Below are 17,143 nucleotides of genomic sequence, written 5' to 3'. Positions count from 1 at the left end.
AAGCCCAAAGAGTAATAATGAAGGAAATTACTGTACCTGCAGCTTCCTGCAATCTTTGCCCATGGTGATGATTAGGCTTTTACTAATTCTTCAGTAATTTAGCAATAGCAACATGCTGCCTGTTTCAAATGCCAGAGTACCATTTCTTTGGTTTTCCTGTCTTAAATGTTTTTAAAGAAGTGCAGTAAACACGCTCTGGCAATAATATAAAATTAGCACTCATTATGTTTCTCCATTTTCAAGTTATGAGACAATAAATTGATTTTTGACCAGCTTCCACTGAAAAGGAGCTAGAACTACTACAGTCAAATAACCTTCATAATCAGATTAGCTTTAGAGCACTGATTACTGTACTGCACATTCAAATAAAAGCCAAAGAATAATTTATTTGATGTACTTGTTAAGCTAAAAGTGAAGAATTGACATACAAATGAAAAGTTCTTTGATCTTTTGTAGGTGTTCAATATAATCTCTATGCTTTTTGATGAGCAACAACTATTCAGATTTCTTAAAAAATAAATCTCTGTGCAGGGTTTATTTAGCTTCAGCCATATGCTTTTATTATAAACTGCTGCTTTGAAGTGTGTGGATTTGTTTCTTTGTTTGTTTTTCTCTCCTTTGTTGAAACAAAGTATTGTATTTTGATTTTGGAATGTAGAACCAAGGGTCAAGTATTTTTGTAAACTGGGGACAAAATTGACACAAGTACTTTGGAAAGAACACTAAAAACACAGTTAATAGTTTAAGTTTCTCTTTTGTTCTCATTTTAAGAGAAAATAAAAAGGTCACAAGAAGCACTTTGGGCCTATTTTCATTGATACAAAGGTGTATGTCATGGATGTTGGTATCCAAATTATGCCCGCTTTCAGAGTCGAACAGATATTAAGAGGGAATATTTCCCCTTTTCCCCATGTCACTGCAGAAAATTCCTATGGAATGTAAAAGGCCATTATAACTCTCAGCACGGGACACGCTGAGCTAGTGCCCAAAATTCACATCCCTTTCTGTTCTTTTACCAAAACCACTGCTGAGGTTTCTAAAGCAGTGCTGAGGATTTAGGACACACACCTTTCATCATTAGACTTAAAGGAAAATGTGTGGCTGTATCATCTATACTAATAGGAAAATCTCAGCTAACAAACTGAAAAACATTGTTTAAGAAGAAGATCTGACTACCTGTTTCTTGGGGTTTTCCCACAAGATCCCTCGCTTCATCCTCTAACCCCCATCTTCCTTAGACCTCCCTTGTGTGCATTTTAGTTACATAATTCATCAAGCTACTGATGCATGTAATTTTTTTAAACAAAAACTGTAGATACATGATACGTATGTGCTAACAGATTCTAGATCCTCGTGGACCCAAAGCATGTATAGTTTATTTAATCTTTAAGTACAGAAGTTTTAAAAGGACCTATGGGAATGTGCGGTAGATATGTTTCACCACATACTATGTAGGGCTTGTATACACAGTAAGCTCATATGCCAGGTGGGGATATGATTGCTAAAGTGCACTAACGTGCTGTGCATAATTGGTCCATGTAAGCACTATGGAACCTTTAGCATGCACCAAAAGGGTCGACATGAACCAACAATGTATGACATGTTAGTGCACTTTAAAAATCACACCTCTGAAGTATGCCTTGCTGCTTTGTGTAGCTAAGCCCTTATTTATGTTACTATACTTTGAGTTCACCTTCACTGGAACCCTTGATATGAAACAATTCCATTGGCACTGAGCTATTGAAATAAAATGATTGACTCAACGGAGTGGAACGAACTGTCTCATTCACTTCCATTGAGACTATATATTAAGTAATATCCCTAATGCAATAACCTTAATGTAACTGATGTCTTTTACACCTCCATAAGACTTTTCCTTCTCTTTTCTTTGTTACTGCAATTTTTAATCATGCCCATCCCAAAAATAAACAAAGCAGATATAAACTAATATTAAGTTCACATTTAAGTCTAGAAAAGTAATGAAAGCTGAACTAAGTGCCTGATTCCCATTATAAAAGCTTTTTTTAAAAAAATAAAAGATATGTGACTATAATTCCCTCAGTATCTAAATTCAAAATCCAAATTTGTAAGTATCCCTTGTTCTTTGGTACCGCACATAGTCTGGCATATCCTTAATTTTTTTCTTTCATTTTTTGTAGTTATGTACAAGAGATCCTATGGCACTAGACATATGTTTGAATTTCTGTGCTTTTCTGAACAGTCTTTTACTTCAGCACTGTATTTTTCCTTGTAGATTTGTGAGAGTGACATTTTGAAATTGGCTTTTGCAAGTAACTTTTCTGATTGGTTATACAGCACACGGAAGCAAGAAGAAGAGATCAGAACATATTTCCCTTGTCCCCCCCACATCCACACAAGCAGTTTCCTGCTACCCCCCTAAATAAAGCAAATTCAGAGGGTGCTTTGACTTTGTCATGACCTTTCCTGAATGTTACTGTACATTTCAACACCTCTGTCCACCCATGCACTTCTGGCAGTATAAATATTGCAGCTATTTGGTGGCATAACAATCATTACAATTTTTATTTAGGTTTCTTTTTAAGGGGTGAAAAGGGAGTTTTTCTGCCAGAGATCACAATGCTGGTGAGCAGCTTGTTTAATTAGATTCCTAATGTGATGTTATGCCATCTTATAGCAGCTTATTGTATTTTTCTATAGGGATAATTATTTTATGTATATATTAATTATATAAATATATGTTTATGCTTTCTGCTCTCTTGGCTTTTTTAACTTTTTGGACAGCGTAGTACAATAAATGGCTCTTTCAAGTTCATGATAAAACTAAACCTGAATCTATAAGTGAACAACAATGGTGGCTGTAAAGACTGAGCTACTTATTTCTGCATCAAACGTAAGCATCAGGAATAACTGCTTTTCATAATTAAGTTATCTTGTATGACCTTGTACACGGAGCTCATGAGGGATTTTGTGAAAAACTCTAGTCTTGAGTATGTAACAATGACTAAATTCCTCACAAATCATATACAATTTACATAAACTAGCATCTAGGCTCTCACGCAGCTTGCAATAGACCTAGTTACCAATGCATGAAAAATGCATTCCAAAACTTGGCGCCCAGGCACTGCAGCTGCCAAAACACACACCCTGTGGGAACAGAGCAGGTTGATGAGGAGGGCAAAGAAAACATTTTCAACACTGCCAGCGACAGGAAGAAGAATGAGAATTCCTTTTATCTTGTTAGAGACTTTCTTATCATATTAGTGGTTTCATTATGCTGTTTCTAGAGACCAAACCTTTTAAAATGGTGTAGAGCTCAGAATGCCCTATAAAAATTGCAGTTATAAATCAGACTCACATCATATTAGTAGCACAGGAATTACATAATGTCATGAAAACTAATCATCACAGGCACTCCCCCACCATCAAATTTTAAAAACATTCATTTATAACATGCCCTGCCAAGCTACGTGGTTGGACAATTCTCAATTCCAAGAGCTCACTCTAGATCTGGTCTTTGGAACTGCAAAACGAACCTTCCAGAGGTGACCTCACCATGACAGCAAGACAGGGTATGTTCCATTTACTCTTTGGTATTCTTGAATACACTAGATTATTCTTTGACTGTCCCTTATTCAGTAAGTGATTGGTGGTCCAAATTATTGGCGATACAACAACTGTTTGATCAGAGAATATTACCATGGTACATTAATCCTCACACTAATTAAATGTACTTGAAGCAGTTAGGTGAGAAGAAAACAGACTAGGCCCTATGCCTAAATACTGGCTCGGCATTCCTGAAACACCAGCACCCCTTTCTTCCTGGCAACATAGCTCTGAAAAACTCCCCTGCCACAGCTTAACCATCTGACACCTCTCTCCAGACTCCTCTTAAAGGGGAATTTCCATGGCAAGACGAGAGAGTTTTACCTGTGTACAATCATGTCCAAAAGACGAGAATGTCTGGACCTACTGAATTTACCACTGGATACCTGAACAGATGGAGCACCTGTTGGATTTGTTCTAGATGTACACATGCTTCTGTCTTTGAACTGTGATGATTTGGGACAGCACTATTATACTATAAAAGTAGCCACCACCTGTGTCCAGTAATTTAGACAATCTGCTGCTGTTAATGAATTTGAACACTCTTCAACTGATATCAATTGGGTGATGCATAAAGCACTAATCAAGGACCTAGCAAGAATTTAGAAGCACACGCACACACCTTTTAGAATGCAGTACAATAGACATATGAAGAATTCACAGTCCCAATTTTGCATAAAACAATTCCATTAAAATGTTTTTATTTATTTAGGTTTTTAAGGCCCAGCTTGACAAAGCCCTGGCTGGGATGATTTAGTTGGGGTTGGTCCACTTTGAGCAGAGCGTTGGACTAGATGACCTCCTGAGGTCTCTTCCAACCCTAATCTTCTATAATTCTATGATTCTATTAATTTTTAATTATCCTACCCTATATTATGTGCCTGCATAGTCAAATCAGAAGATAGCAAAGTGAATTTTATGTGTATTTCAAACTACTCTACAAATGCATGTGTATTTGTTAAAAATCTTTGTTGTCATACACCATTTTAACAGTAATAAACATAAGGATAATAAATATCCTGATGTGTCCATCTCTGCATTATCCTTTACTACTACATCAGCATTATAGTTTGTGTTGCTTCTCCTTTATCTTCCACTGTGATTAGCACAGCTTTGATTTTTTCTGTTGTAGACTCCTTTCCTGCTTTTCATTTCTTTAAAAAGATGCTATCAATCTGCAGACTCTCCTTTCTGTACTATATGTTAACCTTACTCCAACAGATCTCTCTTTGATAGACTCTGTCACGATCAGCAACTTCTTGATACAAGGACTGTGAACATCATTCTTCCCTGCCACTTGAAACTGAAAAGGTGCCCTTACAGCTTTCCTTGTCTGAACAATTAATGTCCCATGATACTGCCAAATTATCTAAGAATTTAACTTTACATCTAAAAGTAGCAAACAAAATAATGAGTCCCTTGCCTGTTATTGGGTAAGTTCAGCATTTATAAAAGTGTCATGCTGCTGTGACTAAATTGCTGTCTCAGAGAAATGAAATCATAGTAAGGGTAGAAATGAAAGACTAAAAGAGTGATGTCAATGTCCTGAGGTCACTGATGATCATGGTCTTTTGGAAGCTATTATTCATTGTAAACTACCATTTGGTTGATAAGACAACGTGATGCCATAACAACGTTATATTTATATTATGCTTTGCAGCTGGAGGATTCTAAAGCAATTTACAAATTTCACAATCTTAAATATAAATTATAGATAGGGATTACTTCATGTACCATTGCACTGGCAGAAATATTTAATTATGTAGAACACCATGCAATAGTTCCAAGTTAGCCCAGGTCTAACATGCTGACATAGCTATGCTGATTAGGTATGTAAAGAGGTGTGATCCTGGACCATCTTAGCTGTGCCAGCAAAAGCCCCTATGGTGGATGCAGATACACTGGCAAACTGCACTTTCGCCTATATAGCTTATTTCACTCAGGGAAGGCTGGAATATGCTACACTGGTAAAAGCTGTTTGCCATGTTGTTATAACCATGTTGGTCCCAAGATATTAGAGAGACAAGGTGGGTGAAGTAATATTTATTATTGGACCAACTTCTGTTGGTGAGAGAGACAAGCATAAGTAGTTAACACACATGGTAAGAGGTCATTCAAGGGGAAGTGACCTGTTAAAACCGCTGCAGTCATAGGGAAAAATGGGAGGGGGAAGTTAGTGGGTTACAGACTGTTGTAATAAGCCATAACTCCAGTGTCTTTATTAGGACCATGATTTTTGGTGTCTAGCAAAGTTATGAATTTAAGGTCCTTATCTCTTTAAGGTGTTGTGTAGGTTTCCTTTGTGGATGAGGACTGATTGGTCAGATATGGAGCGATTGTTTTGTGAAAAGTGTTCGCCATGGGTGACATGGTGGTTATGTCTTTTATCATTTTTTCTGTGAGAGTTCATCTGTGAGCATAGTGATTGTCTGGTTTCAATGGTTGTTATTGGGACATTTTATTCACTGGATAAGGTACATCCCATGCTATGATAAGCATGTGTAGGACCCATGGAACTTGAAAAGTGAGTTGTGTGTGTGTAGGGGGGCATTATTCCTCACTGCTGTGGGGATATGCCGGCAGGGTCTGGTACTGCTTTGAGTTGATGAGTCCTGGTCTGTGAGGAGCTTGTTTCTGATGATGAACTTTGTGAGGATGGGGGGTTGTTTGAAGGCCAGAACAGGGGGTTTGGGAAAGATTTCTTTCAGGACTGAGTATGGGTTTCTTTCAGGAATGAGTGTGGGGTGGAAGGTGACAAATAGAATCATAGAATATCAGGGTTGGAAGGGACCTCAGGAGGTCATATAGTCCACTCAAAGCAGGACCAATCTCCAACTAAATCATTCCAGCCAGGGCTTTGTCAAGCCTGACCTTAAAAACCTCTAAGGATGGAGATTCCACCACCTCCCTAGGTAAACCATTCCAGTGCTTCAGCACCCTCCTAGTGAAATAGTGTTTCCTAATATCCAACCTAAACCTCTCCCACTGCAACTTGAGACCATTACTCCTTGTTCTGTTAAAAACTCGGGGCATGCCACTGGAGGCAGGTGGGTTTCTGTATTGAAGCAGTTTGTCTCGGGGGTGGCCCACTCCATGATGCAATCTACTTCTGTGGTGGTGTGTCTTTGTTTGGTGAAGGCAGTTTTAAGAGTGTTCAGGGAGCATATTCTGAGATATCTGAGTGCCTGGCTGAAGATAACAGATTTTTTGGTGTGTTTGGGATGGTTACTGGATCGGAGAAGGTAATTGAGATGATCCATAGGTTTCTTGTATATAAATTGTCTGTAGGGTTCCATTATGGAAGCTGACTGTGGAATCCAGGAACTCCAAAAGTGCATTTTTGGCAGGATAGCTGCATCCACACTTTGCTGGCATAGTAGACCTGTGCAGTTATATCTGCAAAGCACTCCTAGTGCACACATGGCCTTAGGACAGGGAAAATTCTGATCTGGATTTTGAACTCAATAGATAAACTACTGACCTTTAATAAGAGCAGGATCTAGCCCTAAAGACTCAATCTTGGGACCTGTTCACTTCTGATAATCCTTCATCACACAAGTAATCCCATTGATGTTATTTATTAAAATAAATGATGTCATTCCGACTTCAATGGGACTATTTGTGAGAGTAAATATTGCTCAGGTCAGGTAAGAGCTGCAGGATGAGGCCCTGGCAATTCATAACATACAAATTACACAAAAGATTTCTTTGATTTTTTTTCCAATGTACAATGTGCAATTTTAACATACATGAGTTTGGAGAGCAAGATATTTCTAGTCACTCAGCTTTAAAGACTCCACCCAAGGACTCCAGCTCTTTACCTGAACCACTGAAGAGAATAATTTCTTCAGGGGGAAGAAAGGGGAATCTGTTATAAGAAACACCTTTATTTTGATGGCTACTTGAGATGGGGGCAGATTCATGTTACACTTCTTACACTTGATTTAGATTAGAGAGGGGAAGTATCTACATGCTTCCGAGTTCTGTATATTCTTCCATCTCTCTCAGCTTCAATCATCCTGTCTCATTGCTCAATTTGAGAGTCACCATCCATCTAGCCAAAGAAGATTTATGTGCGCTGGCTGGAGGAGTTGCTTTTCTACCAGACACTCCCTGGCCACAGATGCTGAATGAACTCTGACTATAGCACTTTCAATCCTTGCTGACCTAGGCAATGCTTGATGTTTTAGAAAATCCCAGGAACACTCTCCCTTTTGTGAGGATGCTGCACAACAACCCAAAATAAACAGGTGATACCAGCATTTACTAAGACACTGCAGAGAGACATTTGTTAATATATACCAATAGGATTTCTTAAGACAAGTATAATGAAAACAACAATAGGAATTTAAGAACAAAAAATAAGAATAATTAGGGACAACAGGAAATCAGAGTGTTATTGTAAGAGCACTCTGGCATCTAATAAAGTACTGAGATATCTAACTGACCTTAATTTAAAGAGTGCAAAATTGGAACCGCAAATTACAAGTATAAAATCAAAGACCAGTGTTTGAAAATCTGGCCTTATAAAGGTTTATGTTTGGCATTAAACACTCCACAGAAACTGCATTTCAGCCTTAAGCCTCTTACTGTTTAAAACACATCTTCTACCCTGTCATGAATTGATTGCATTATTCTGACCATTTGCACTGCAAAAACATGTAGAAAGTTTCATTACTGCATTTCAATGACACTTTAGCTAGAGAGAACACTGGAGAGACAGTAGATTGCTTCAGCTTAAAGAGAAAAGATAAGTAGATTTATGTGTGTGTTTGTGTTTTTGCAACTCGGCAAAAACACAAATAGAATTATATAGCCAATCATTATAAAAAAACCAAAACTTTCTTTTATTACACAGACCTCAATCACAATAATTCCTTTCTAACACAACGATGTTAGTGGCTCTATTTTTCCCCTCCATTAGCTTTTTAAACTTCTTGCTTTGATCGAGACTACTTTTTTTCATTATTTCACTTGTATATCAAGTAAATGTAATTACCTTCCTTTTGGAGAATCAGAATGATTTAAAATCATGCAGTCTTTATATAATTTTAGGAGGAAAATGGTTAACATTTGTAGCCTCATGACTTGCAAATGAAAGAAAATAATAATGCTTAGCACAAGACATTAGAAGAACACATTCACCATGAATCATACTGTCCTTGAAGGTGCAGCTTAAAAAAGCAGAGAAATAGATTTGACACCACTTGGACTTGCAGCTCGGACATGCTGCATTAAACTGTTCAAAATTAATTTAATCTGAGCATGGAGAATAATAGCCTCTCAGTTCAAGGCTTCTGATAGCAGTAATTTGCACTCGAAAGTACTTCTAAAGTGAAAGAATAAATGAAGGGCGACTCTCCAAAACTGAGCGAGCAAACGTATTCACTAAATGAAAGCCTCTTGATCACTCTGTAAAAGATCATCCAAGAAAATAACACATTCTAACTAGTTTTGTGGGTTAGGGATTTTCTCTTTAAACTGCTCAGTAGCTACCAGGAAAAAGAAAGTCCATCCTGGACTGCTGATGGGATAGTGTAAACTGTTTTCTTACAGTTTCTACATTGACCCATTTACCATTGAAACAAGCAACTATGGTTGCATACCCAGAAATCTTTAGCCCACACTTACAATAAGACCCTTCTTATTAATCAATGGGGACGAGGTGGGAAAAGGAACATCCAGACTATTCTCTTACTAGGTGTTGTTACTTTCCCCCTCTTTTTCAGAAGAGAATGAAGAATTAACTGTTTATTGAAAACCTACCATATAGTGCCAATGGGTTTCTTTCATCAAGCATCAATGGTATACAACATGGAAGGCAGTATATGCTTTTCATGAGAGAACAGATTTAAAAGATGAACAATACCGGTGATATAAATCTTTGAAAATAATCAGGGGTGCATAAATACAGATATTAGAAAAAATTACCATATTATTTGTTAATGCAAATAAGGCATCAACTGACCTTTTTGGCCAACACATTATGGTTTGGGAAAAAAATCTTATTCTAATCTACTTTTTTCAATTTCTATAGTTTTCAATCTCAGTCACCCATCCCCTCACCACTAAAAATCTTGTCTGTACCTGTTCATTTCACTCAACTCAAAAGACGCAGCTTGATCTTGTGGATATGGCACTGGCTTTGCCACTGACCTGCTGTATCCCAGTGACCTTGGACTTTAACCTCTTTGCACCTGTTTCCCGTCATGCTCTTTGTCTGTCTTGTCTGTTTGGATTGTAATCACTTCAGGGCATAGAATGTATCTATATGGTTTGATAAAACACCCAGCACAAAGGGCTCCTACTTTCATACATATGATTCATGAGGCCTATCAATGTTAAACCACCAAGTAATGTCCATTTTATATACAGTAACATAAGGGATAATTGAATGGTGAGACCAGTGTCTTTAAATCTAACAATAGTTTAATAATGTAATATAGACATTCCCCTCACACAAAGTACCTCGTTCCCTTGGAGATGGCTACATGAAATAATCACATCCAAGAATTTCTCTTTCACTTCACGTTTTCCCACTTTTTCTCTAACCCCACCATCTGCAACTGAACTAACGGAGGAGAGGAAATCCATTTCAATACAGATGGAAATATAAATAACATTGGAGGGGGAGAGAGAAAGATGCAAATACATACAGCTTTTACAGATATATAATATCACACATCGATGAAGACAATGAAAAGGTTCCTGCCTCTAGGAGCCCACCTAAATTATATAGAGGCAATATAGGGCAGACTAAGAGATACGTAAACTGAAAGACCAAATTTCACATAGTGCAAGGTTTCTTTTATCTTAAAAAGTATGTTGTGCGTTTCTGGCCTTTGCTATGGTACCTGTAGCTTAAAGGGAATGTAAGAGCCACCTGGGGTATTCCTTGAGTGCAACAGAAGGGTAGAGCTGCCTCCAATTACAAACTATTGAGTTAGAATGTGGCCAGGGATGCTGGGGGCGGGGGGGGGGGGGAAAGAGTAAGGAACCCAGAGATAGCCACGCACAAGGTGTCATGATTTAGAGCTGAGGACCATATCAGGCCCTGGAACAGACAGTAATAAGGAGGAACAAGGATGGTTTAAAGCCACTATTACCCCTACTTCTCCTGGACTGTGCCTTCCTTGGCGTGCCTCCTGCCAGGAACAACACAGGACCTGGTCATATATATATATAATTTTCCCCCTTAAATCCAGAACTGCTCATAGGCTGGAATTCGATTTATGCATCTGTCTCTCACTACTTAATTTAGCTGTGTTCCTTAGGCAGACACTATGGCTTCCTCTATGTCTATACAGTGCTGAGCAAACTATAAGCACTCAAATAATAAATAATAATTAATGATAACCTTTCTGGGGGAAGGAGAAAGGACAAGAGGTTTCAGTACAGTCTATTGACTGAATGAAAGAATAACTACATTCAATGAATAATAAAATCATGAAAAACCTAATTTTGGAGTGTCTCTCACTTTTTTTCATCCATGTAAATCCTAGAGCTTTTATGTATAAAATGTAGGGACCTTTTTTTTTCTGATTAGAGCTGTAATGAGTAAAACAATGCCACAGAGAAAGATACAAATAATAAGTTTTATAAAGCAGCACCAGGGTAAATAATCTATTAGCATTCCAGTTTCATTTCCAATCCCATAGTTGTATTACTTTTGCAAATTTAAAACAAAGAAAACCAAAAGGTCTTTTAAAATTCTCAGGTACCACTTAGTTTCTTCTGAATAATTTACCTGCCAGTAGCTGTTTGTGCTATAATAATTCAGAGAAAACTGGTTATGCCAAAAGTAAAACAAAAAACAAAAAACAAAAAACTCACCTCTACAATATATTAAAGTTCAAGTAAATTGAAAGCCTTCAGGATAGTAAACCATATACACAGCTGGTGCTGAACAGCATTGCCAATTATAGAGAAAAGGTGGGTGAGGTAATATCTTTTATTGGACTAACTTCTGTTGGTTAGATAGACAAGCTTTCGAGTGTACACAAAATTCTTCAAAAAATATTACCTCACCCACCTTGTCTCTCTAATATCTTGGGAACAATATGGCTGTAACAACACTGCATATTGCCAATTATAGGCACTTATAATACTGTAATAGCTTAAAAGTTATGGTTGTGGTACCTCCTACAGGATCAAAACTGGAAAGTAGCCCCTGAAACCCCTTTTGTTTCTAAGGGTATGTCTACACTGTGGCTGGTCCATGCCAGACAACTCAGGCTCCTAGGGCGTGGGCTGTGGGGCTGTTGCACTGCCATGTAGACACGTGGGCTCAGGCTGGAGCTCGGGCTCTAGGACCCTGCGGGGCGGGAAGATCCCAGAGTCCAGGCTCCAGCCCAAGTCCAGACGTCTACACAGCAATGGAAGAGCCCACAGCCCGAGCCCTGTGAGCCCGAGTTAGCTGGAATGGGCCAGCTGCAGGTTTCTCTTTGCTCTATAGACATATTCTAAAAAAGCTATTTAAATAACAGAATGTCGGCTGTTAAGAATGTTAATTTAAGTCATGGAGGGTTTCTACTTGTTACAGTCAGGAAACCATTTACAGGCTCTCTTTATGTACCTAACTTGTGATGCTCTGTGACTAACAAGCCTGTTATGCTTCTAAAAAGAACAAAACATCTTAGGTTTTAAAGAATGGCCTTTAAAACAAGGAAAATGTAATATGTAGTTTATTGGAAGGCTCTGTAGAGGTTGCATTTAACATATTTAATTCCAAGTATGCTACTTTTCAGTACTTTATCAGATGAGTTAGCATGGCTATAGCTGAGTGAGTAATGTTTAAGCGAAATACTTTGCAGGAGATACAATCAATAAATGGAAAGAAAAGGAGATTTTTTTCTAGAGTTTAGTTCATTAAAAAGATTGACAAAATGGACTGAAGACTGTTTCTGAATTATGATTCTCTTGATTTGGGTTATTCTGGTCTTTTTCTAAATCCAAGGATAGTTGTATGCATTCTACCCTTTGTAAAAAATATTCACTTACACACTTGTGCTTCAAAACACCTTTTATAAATAGAATTTATTTAGATTTTAGCTAGTAGCTAGATTCATGTTTAGTTCAAGGTTAGGGCATTATAGGTGTCTCAAGAGTGAAATACTGAAGTAATAAAGGTAATAAGATAGCTTAATGGTGGAAAAAACTGCCATTTCAAACCATCCCTAACTCCATTTTGATTTTGACTTGGCTATGTTTGAAATATCGCTAGGGGAATGCCTACACAGCTTCACAGTGCAGACTACAGGAGGTCTGAATTTTAGCAGACACTAAAGTGTTGCACTGTAACTGCCCTATGTACACCCTGATGAGAACAAATTAAAAGATACCTACTCGTATTAACGTAGTCCTGTTTGAAACAGAACTATATTAACGTGAACTAGTGTTTTAGTTCGCGCTAGCAGAATCTATTCAGGGAAGTTAGAGTGCAACAGTTCAGTGCGCATTGCGACTCACACCTCTCTCGTCCATATTGCAAGGCCATGTAAAGAGAAAAAATGTTCTTAATTTGGAAACATTTTGCAGTTTACCTTGATTTTATACATTTATGGATTTGAGAAGTAGAATAAGACTTATCCACCACTAATACTAGGCATGACACCTTAATTTTGTTAGACTATGAAATCTGATGACCCGAGTACATCTGGAAACTAAAACATGTAACATTATTGTGAAGGATTAAATGGTGTAAAATGGTTTATTATAAACATATCTTTGAAATAAAAAGTTAAATTCGTGCAATTAACCCCTTCAGTGACCTATGACTCTAACCAGCCAAGTGGCCCTCTTACAGCTCTGTACCACTATTTCTCATTCCATTCAGATTAACAAAACAACCAGGTCCTCAGGGTTCATATGGGGTTTGAGTTGTTAAATGGTTAATAAATAATGCTGGCTAGTAACAGAGGTGCGAATCATAGAACTGGAAGGGACCTTGAGAGGTCACCTAGTCCAGACCCCTGCACTCGGAGCAGGACTAATTATCTAGACCATCCCTGACAGGTGTTTGTCTAACCTGCTCTTAAAAATCTCCAATGATGGAGATTCTACAACCTCCCCGGGCAATTTATTCCACTGCTTAGCCACCCTGACACCCTGATAGTTAGGAAGTTTTTTCTAATGTCCAACCTAAACCTCCCTTGCTGCAATTTAAGCCCATTGCTTCTTGTCCTATCCTCAGAGGCTAAGAAAAACAATTTTTCTTCCTCCTCCTCCTAACAACCTTTTACATACTTGAAAACTGTTATGTCCCCTCTCAGTCTTCTCTTTTCCAGACGAAACAAACCCAATTTTTTCAATCTTCCCTCATAGGTCATGTTTTCTAGACCTTTAATCATTTTTGTTGCTCTTCTCTGGACTGTCTCCAATTTGTCCATATCTTTCATGAAATGTGGCACACAGAACTGGACACAATACTCCAGTTGAGGCCTAATCAGAGTGGAGTAGACCGGAAGAATTACTTCTCGTGTCTTGCTTACAACACTCCTGCTAATACATCCCAGAATGGTGTTCGCTTTTTTTGCAACAGTTGATTTATATTTTGCTTGTGATCCACTATGACCCCCAGATCCCTTTCTGCAGTACTCCTTTCTAGGCAGTCATTTCCCATTTTGTATGTGTGCAACTGATTGTTCCTTCCTAACTGGAGTACTTTGCATTTGTCCTTATTGAATTTCATCCTATTTACTTCAGATCATTTCTCCAGTTTGTCCAGATCATTTTGAATTTTAATCCTGTCAAGGTTCCTCCCCCACTCTGAACTCTAGGGTACAGATGTGGGGACCTGCATGAAAACCTCCTAAGCTTACTTTTACCAGCTTAGGTTAAAACTTCCCCCCAAGGTACAAATTAATTTTATCCTTTGTCCTTGGAATATCCACTGCCACCACCAAACTCTAACTGGGTTTACTGGGAAACACAGTTTGGACAATTCTTTCCCCCCAAAATCCTCCCAACCCTCGCACCCCACTTCCTGGGAAAGGTTTGGTAAAAATCCTCACCAATTTGCATAGGTGACCACAGACCCAAACCCTTGGATCTGAGAACAATGAAAAAGCATTCGGTTTTCTTACAAAAAGACTTTTAATAGAAATAGAAGTAGACAGAAGTAAAGGAATCACCCCTGTAAAATCAGGATGGTAGGTACCTTACAGGGTAATTAGATTCAAAACATAGAGACTCCCTCTAGGCAAAACCTTTCCCTTTGGCTTTCTGTATGTCTTTCTATGGTAATTCTCCCTCACGCGCATATAGACATCCAGTTGCAATCCAATCAATCCCCACCCCGTCTTTGTTATCAGACTTCTAGGAAATCCCTTGGGCCACATGGCTCAACTCCTACTCCAGCTTTGTATATGGCCTGTGTTTTGGGCAGAGGCTCCTATTGTTTCTGCTATGTATTTCAAAGAGGAACTCGGTTGCTTTTTGTATTTATCCTAAATGAAGAGTGGCTGTTACATCATCATCTTCAGTGATATTTTGCCCAGCTCCCAGCATTAAAAACAAACAAACAAAAAGTGTGTGTCTGTGTGTATATATACAGACACACGCCTTCAGACACAGGATAATTTGAGGCTGTTTTACTCTGTTGTGTAATAGAAAACAAATGAGACATAATTGCCCATTTTAGAACAACTCTCTGTTTCTATACTGCATCTAGCATGGTTGTTTTTCCCAGGCATTACTCAAAAAGAACATCATGTTCAATTGATTGTTCTTTTACAAAATAAAGGAAAGTGACAGGAAGAGCAGAGATTCAAACCATCTAATTGAACCATTGATCCTGACATTATACAAGCACGTGCTTATAAGCCATTTATTGTGATACATCACATGCAGCTGTATCAGTTTTACTAGGTGAAAAGTGAACATAGAGCTTGCCTTAATTGCTTTTAAGATTTTTCAATCTTGTGAGGGGGAAATAATGTTTTATAAGTTACTTTAAAAAAATTACCTGAATTTACAGGCAGATATAGAATAGGCTTTCTCTTTAGAACTAGCTGACCATTAACTGTCTTGGGTTAGGAACAAACTTTTTTTTTTTTTAAAAAATGGGAAAGTTACTAAATGTCTACTACTAGAGCTGGTCAGGGACGAGAATTTCTGTAAAAAATTGGAGAAGAAAACTGAAAAAGCCCTCTATATTTTCTGAGAAACATGTTTTTTCAGAATGTCATTTCAGATCTATCGAAGTTTTGTTTTGATAACATTAAAATGTTTTTTGTTTTGAGTTTGATTTAAATTTTATTTCTTTAATTTAATTTTTATCTTTTATTGCACTTATACTTAAAATGTTATGCATTTAATTCTATTTTAAAATTTATATTATATTTATAATTTTTAAAAAGTCATTTGAAAACACAAAATAGAATAATTCTTTTTCAACCTTATGAAAATGTTTCAATTTGATTTTTTTCCAAATGAAATTCAATTGAAATTGACACAGTGGCATGACACATTTCAATTTTAATTATTTTAACTGTATGATGAATTTTAATTATAAGCAATCCAGTCATGCTCCAGTCAGGCAGTCTACATCATCACAAGTGTTCAAAGCTCAGTTTGATTTATAATTGTTTATCACATTTAAATTTGAGGAATAGTGTCTCATATGAGTTAAATATTTTTGACAATTCAGTCATATGCAGAATACCAGATTTATTTCTGATATGTATAATTCAAATGTTTAGTCTGGAGCAATTAAAAAAACACCATTATTGCCTTTCAGTAGATTGTCCACATTGTTGACTATTATTTTTCCTTTTGCCTTGTGAAGAATGGAGGGGAGCAGGGAAGCACAAAAAAGAGTAGGAATGCCTAAATAATGGCTGAAGAGTAGATTGGAGTCTTATACAGTCCCCACAAGCCCATCAAAGCCCCTCAGTGCAAGCACTGGCTGACGGGAGCTTCATGGGTTTGGGTCAAGTGTCTTGTTTGAGGAGTTGCGCATACTCTCCTTCCCCAGGAGTCCATGACTTTTTTTTAAGCAAACTCCTTGGAAATGACCTCATGCCAGCAGAATGACTGCCAGAGAAGCATTAACTTCTTCTCTGGTTTGTAACACTGCTTGGTGGAGATAGAGCATGGGTTGTAGGGTGTGTAGGCCCCAGACCTGTCAAGGAGACTGGTGGCATTATACCACCCGAGTGAACCATGCTTCTGAGGAGGAAGGGAGGAAGTTATTTCTTGTGTTCCACAGGGTAGAGACTGAAATTCTAAAGGGATTCTACTACTAAAGCACAGTGCGGCTATAAATATATCTTATTATGCCACCATTGTCATGGCTGACAGAGGACAGATTTCTTAACAGCCAGTGAGGACAAATTACAAGGACAGAAATAATTGAAGATATTGTAAAATTCAGCTATCATAATAATTCTAATTATTCTTCAACTTGGCAAAATTAATCTCTCTATTTACTGGAAGCCAATAGACCATTTCCCATAGTATGTTTATGCTAGTGGAGACATTATTATTTAAAATCATAAGGTTCCCACAGCTCTGTGAACCTCCAGGCTCATTTCTGTGTCACGTTCAGATGCAATCG

At 37.7% G+C, this 17,143-nt stretch overlaps 1 protein-coding gene across 16 annotated transcripts in view; it reads right to left on the bottom strand.

Annotated features, from left to right (window-relative positions):
- TENM1 (teneurin transmembrane protein 1) overlaps positions 1-17,143 on the bottom strand; it is a 1,403,901-nt gene that overhangs the window by 649,249 nt on the left and 737,509 nt on the right. The window lies entirely within an intron of this gene.

The sequence above is a fragment of the Lepidochelys kempii genome, chromosome 9 (genome assembly GCF_965140265.1).
Source record: "Lepidochelys kempii isolate rLepKem1 chromosome 9, rLepKem1.hap2, whole genome shotgun sequence".
Classification (NCBI taxonomy): Eukaryota; Metazoa; Chordata; order Testudines; family Cheloniidae; genus Lepidochelys; species Lepidochelys kempii.
Note: the sequence above shows the minus strand (reverse complement) of the source record. Positions and strands in the feature narration are given on the sequence as shown.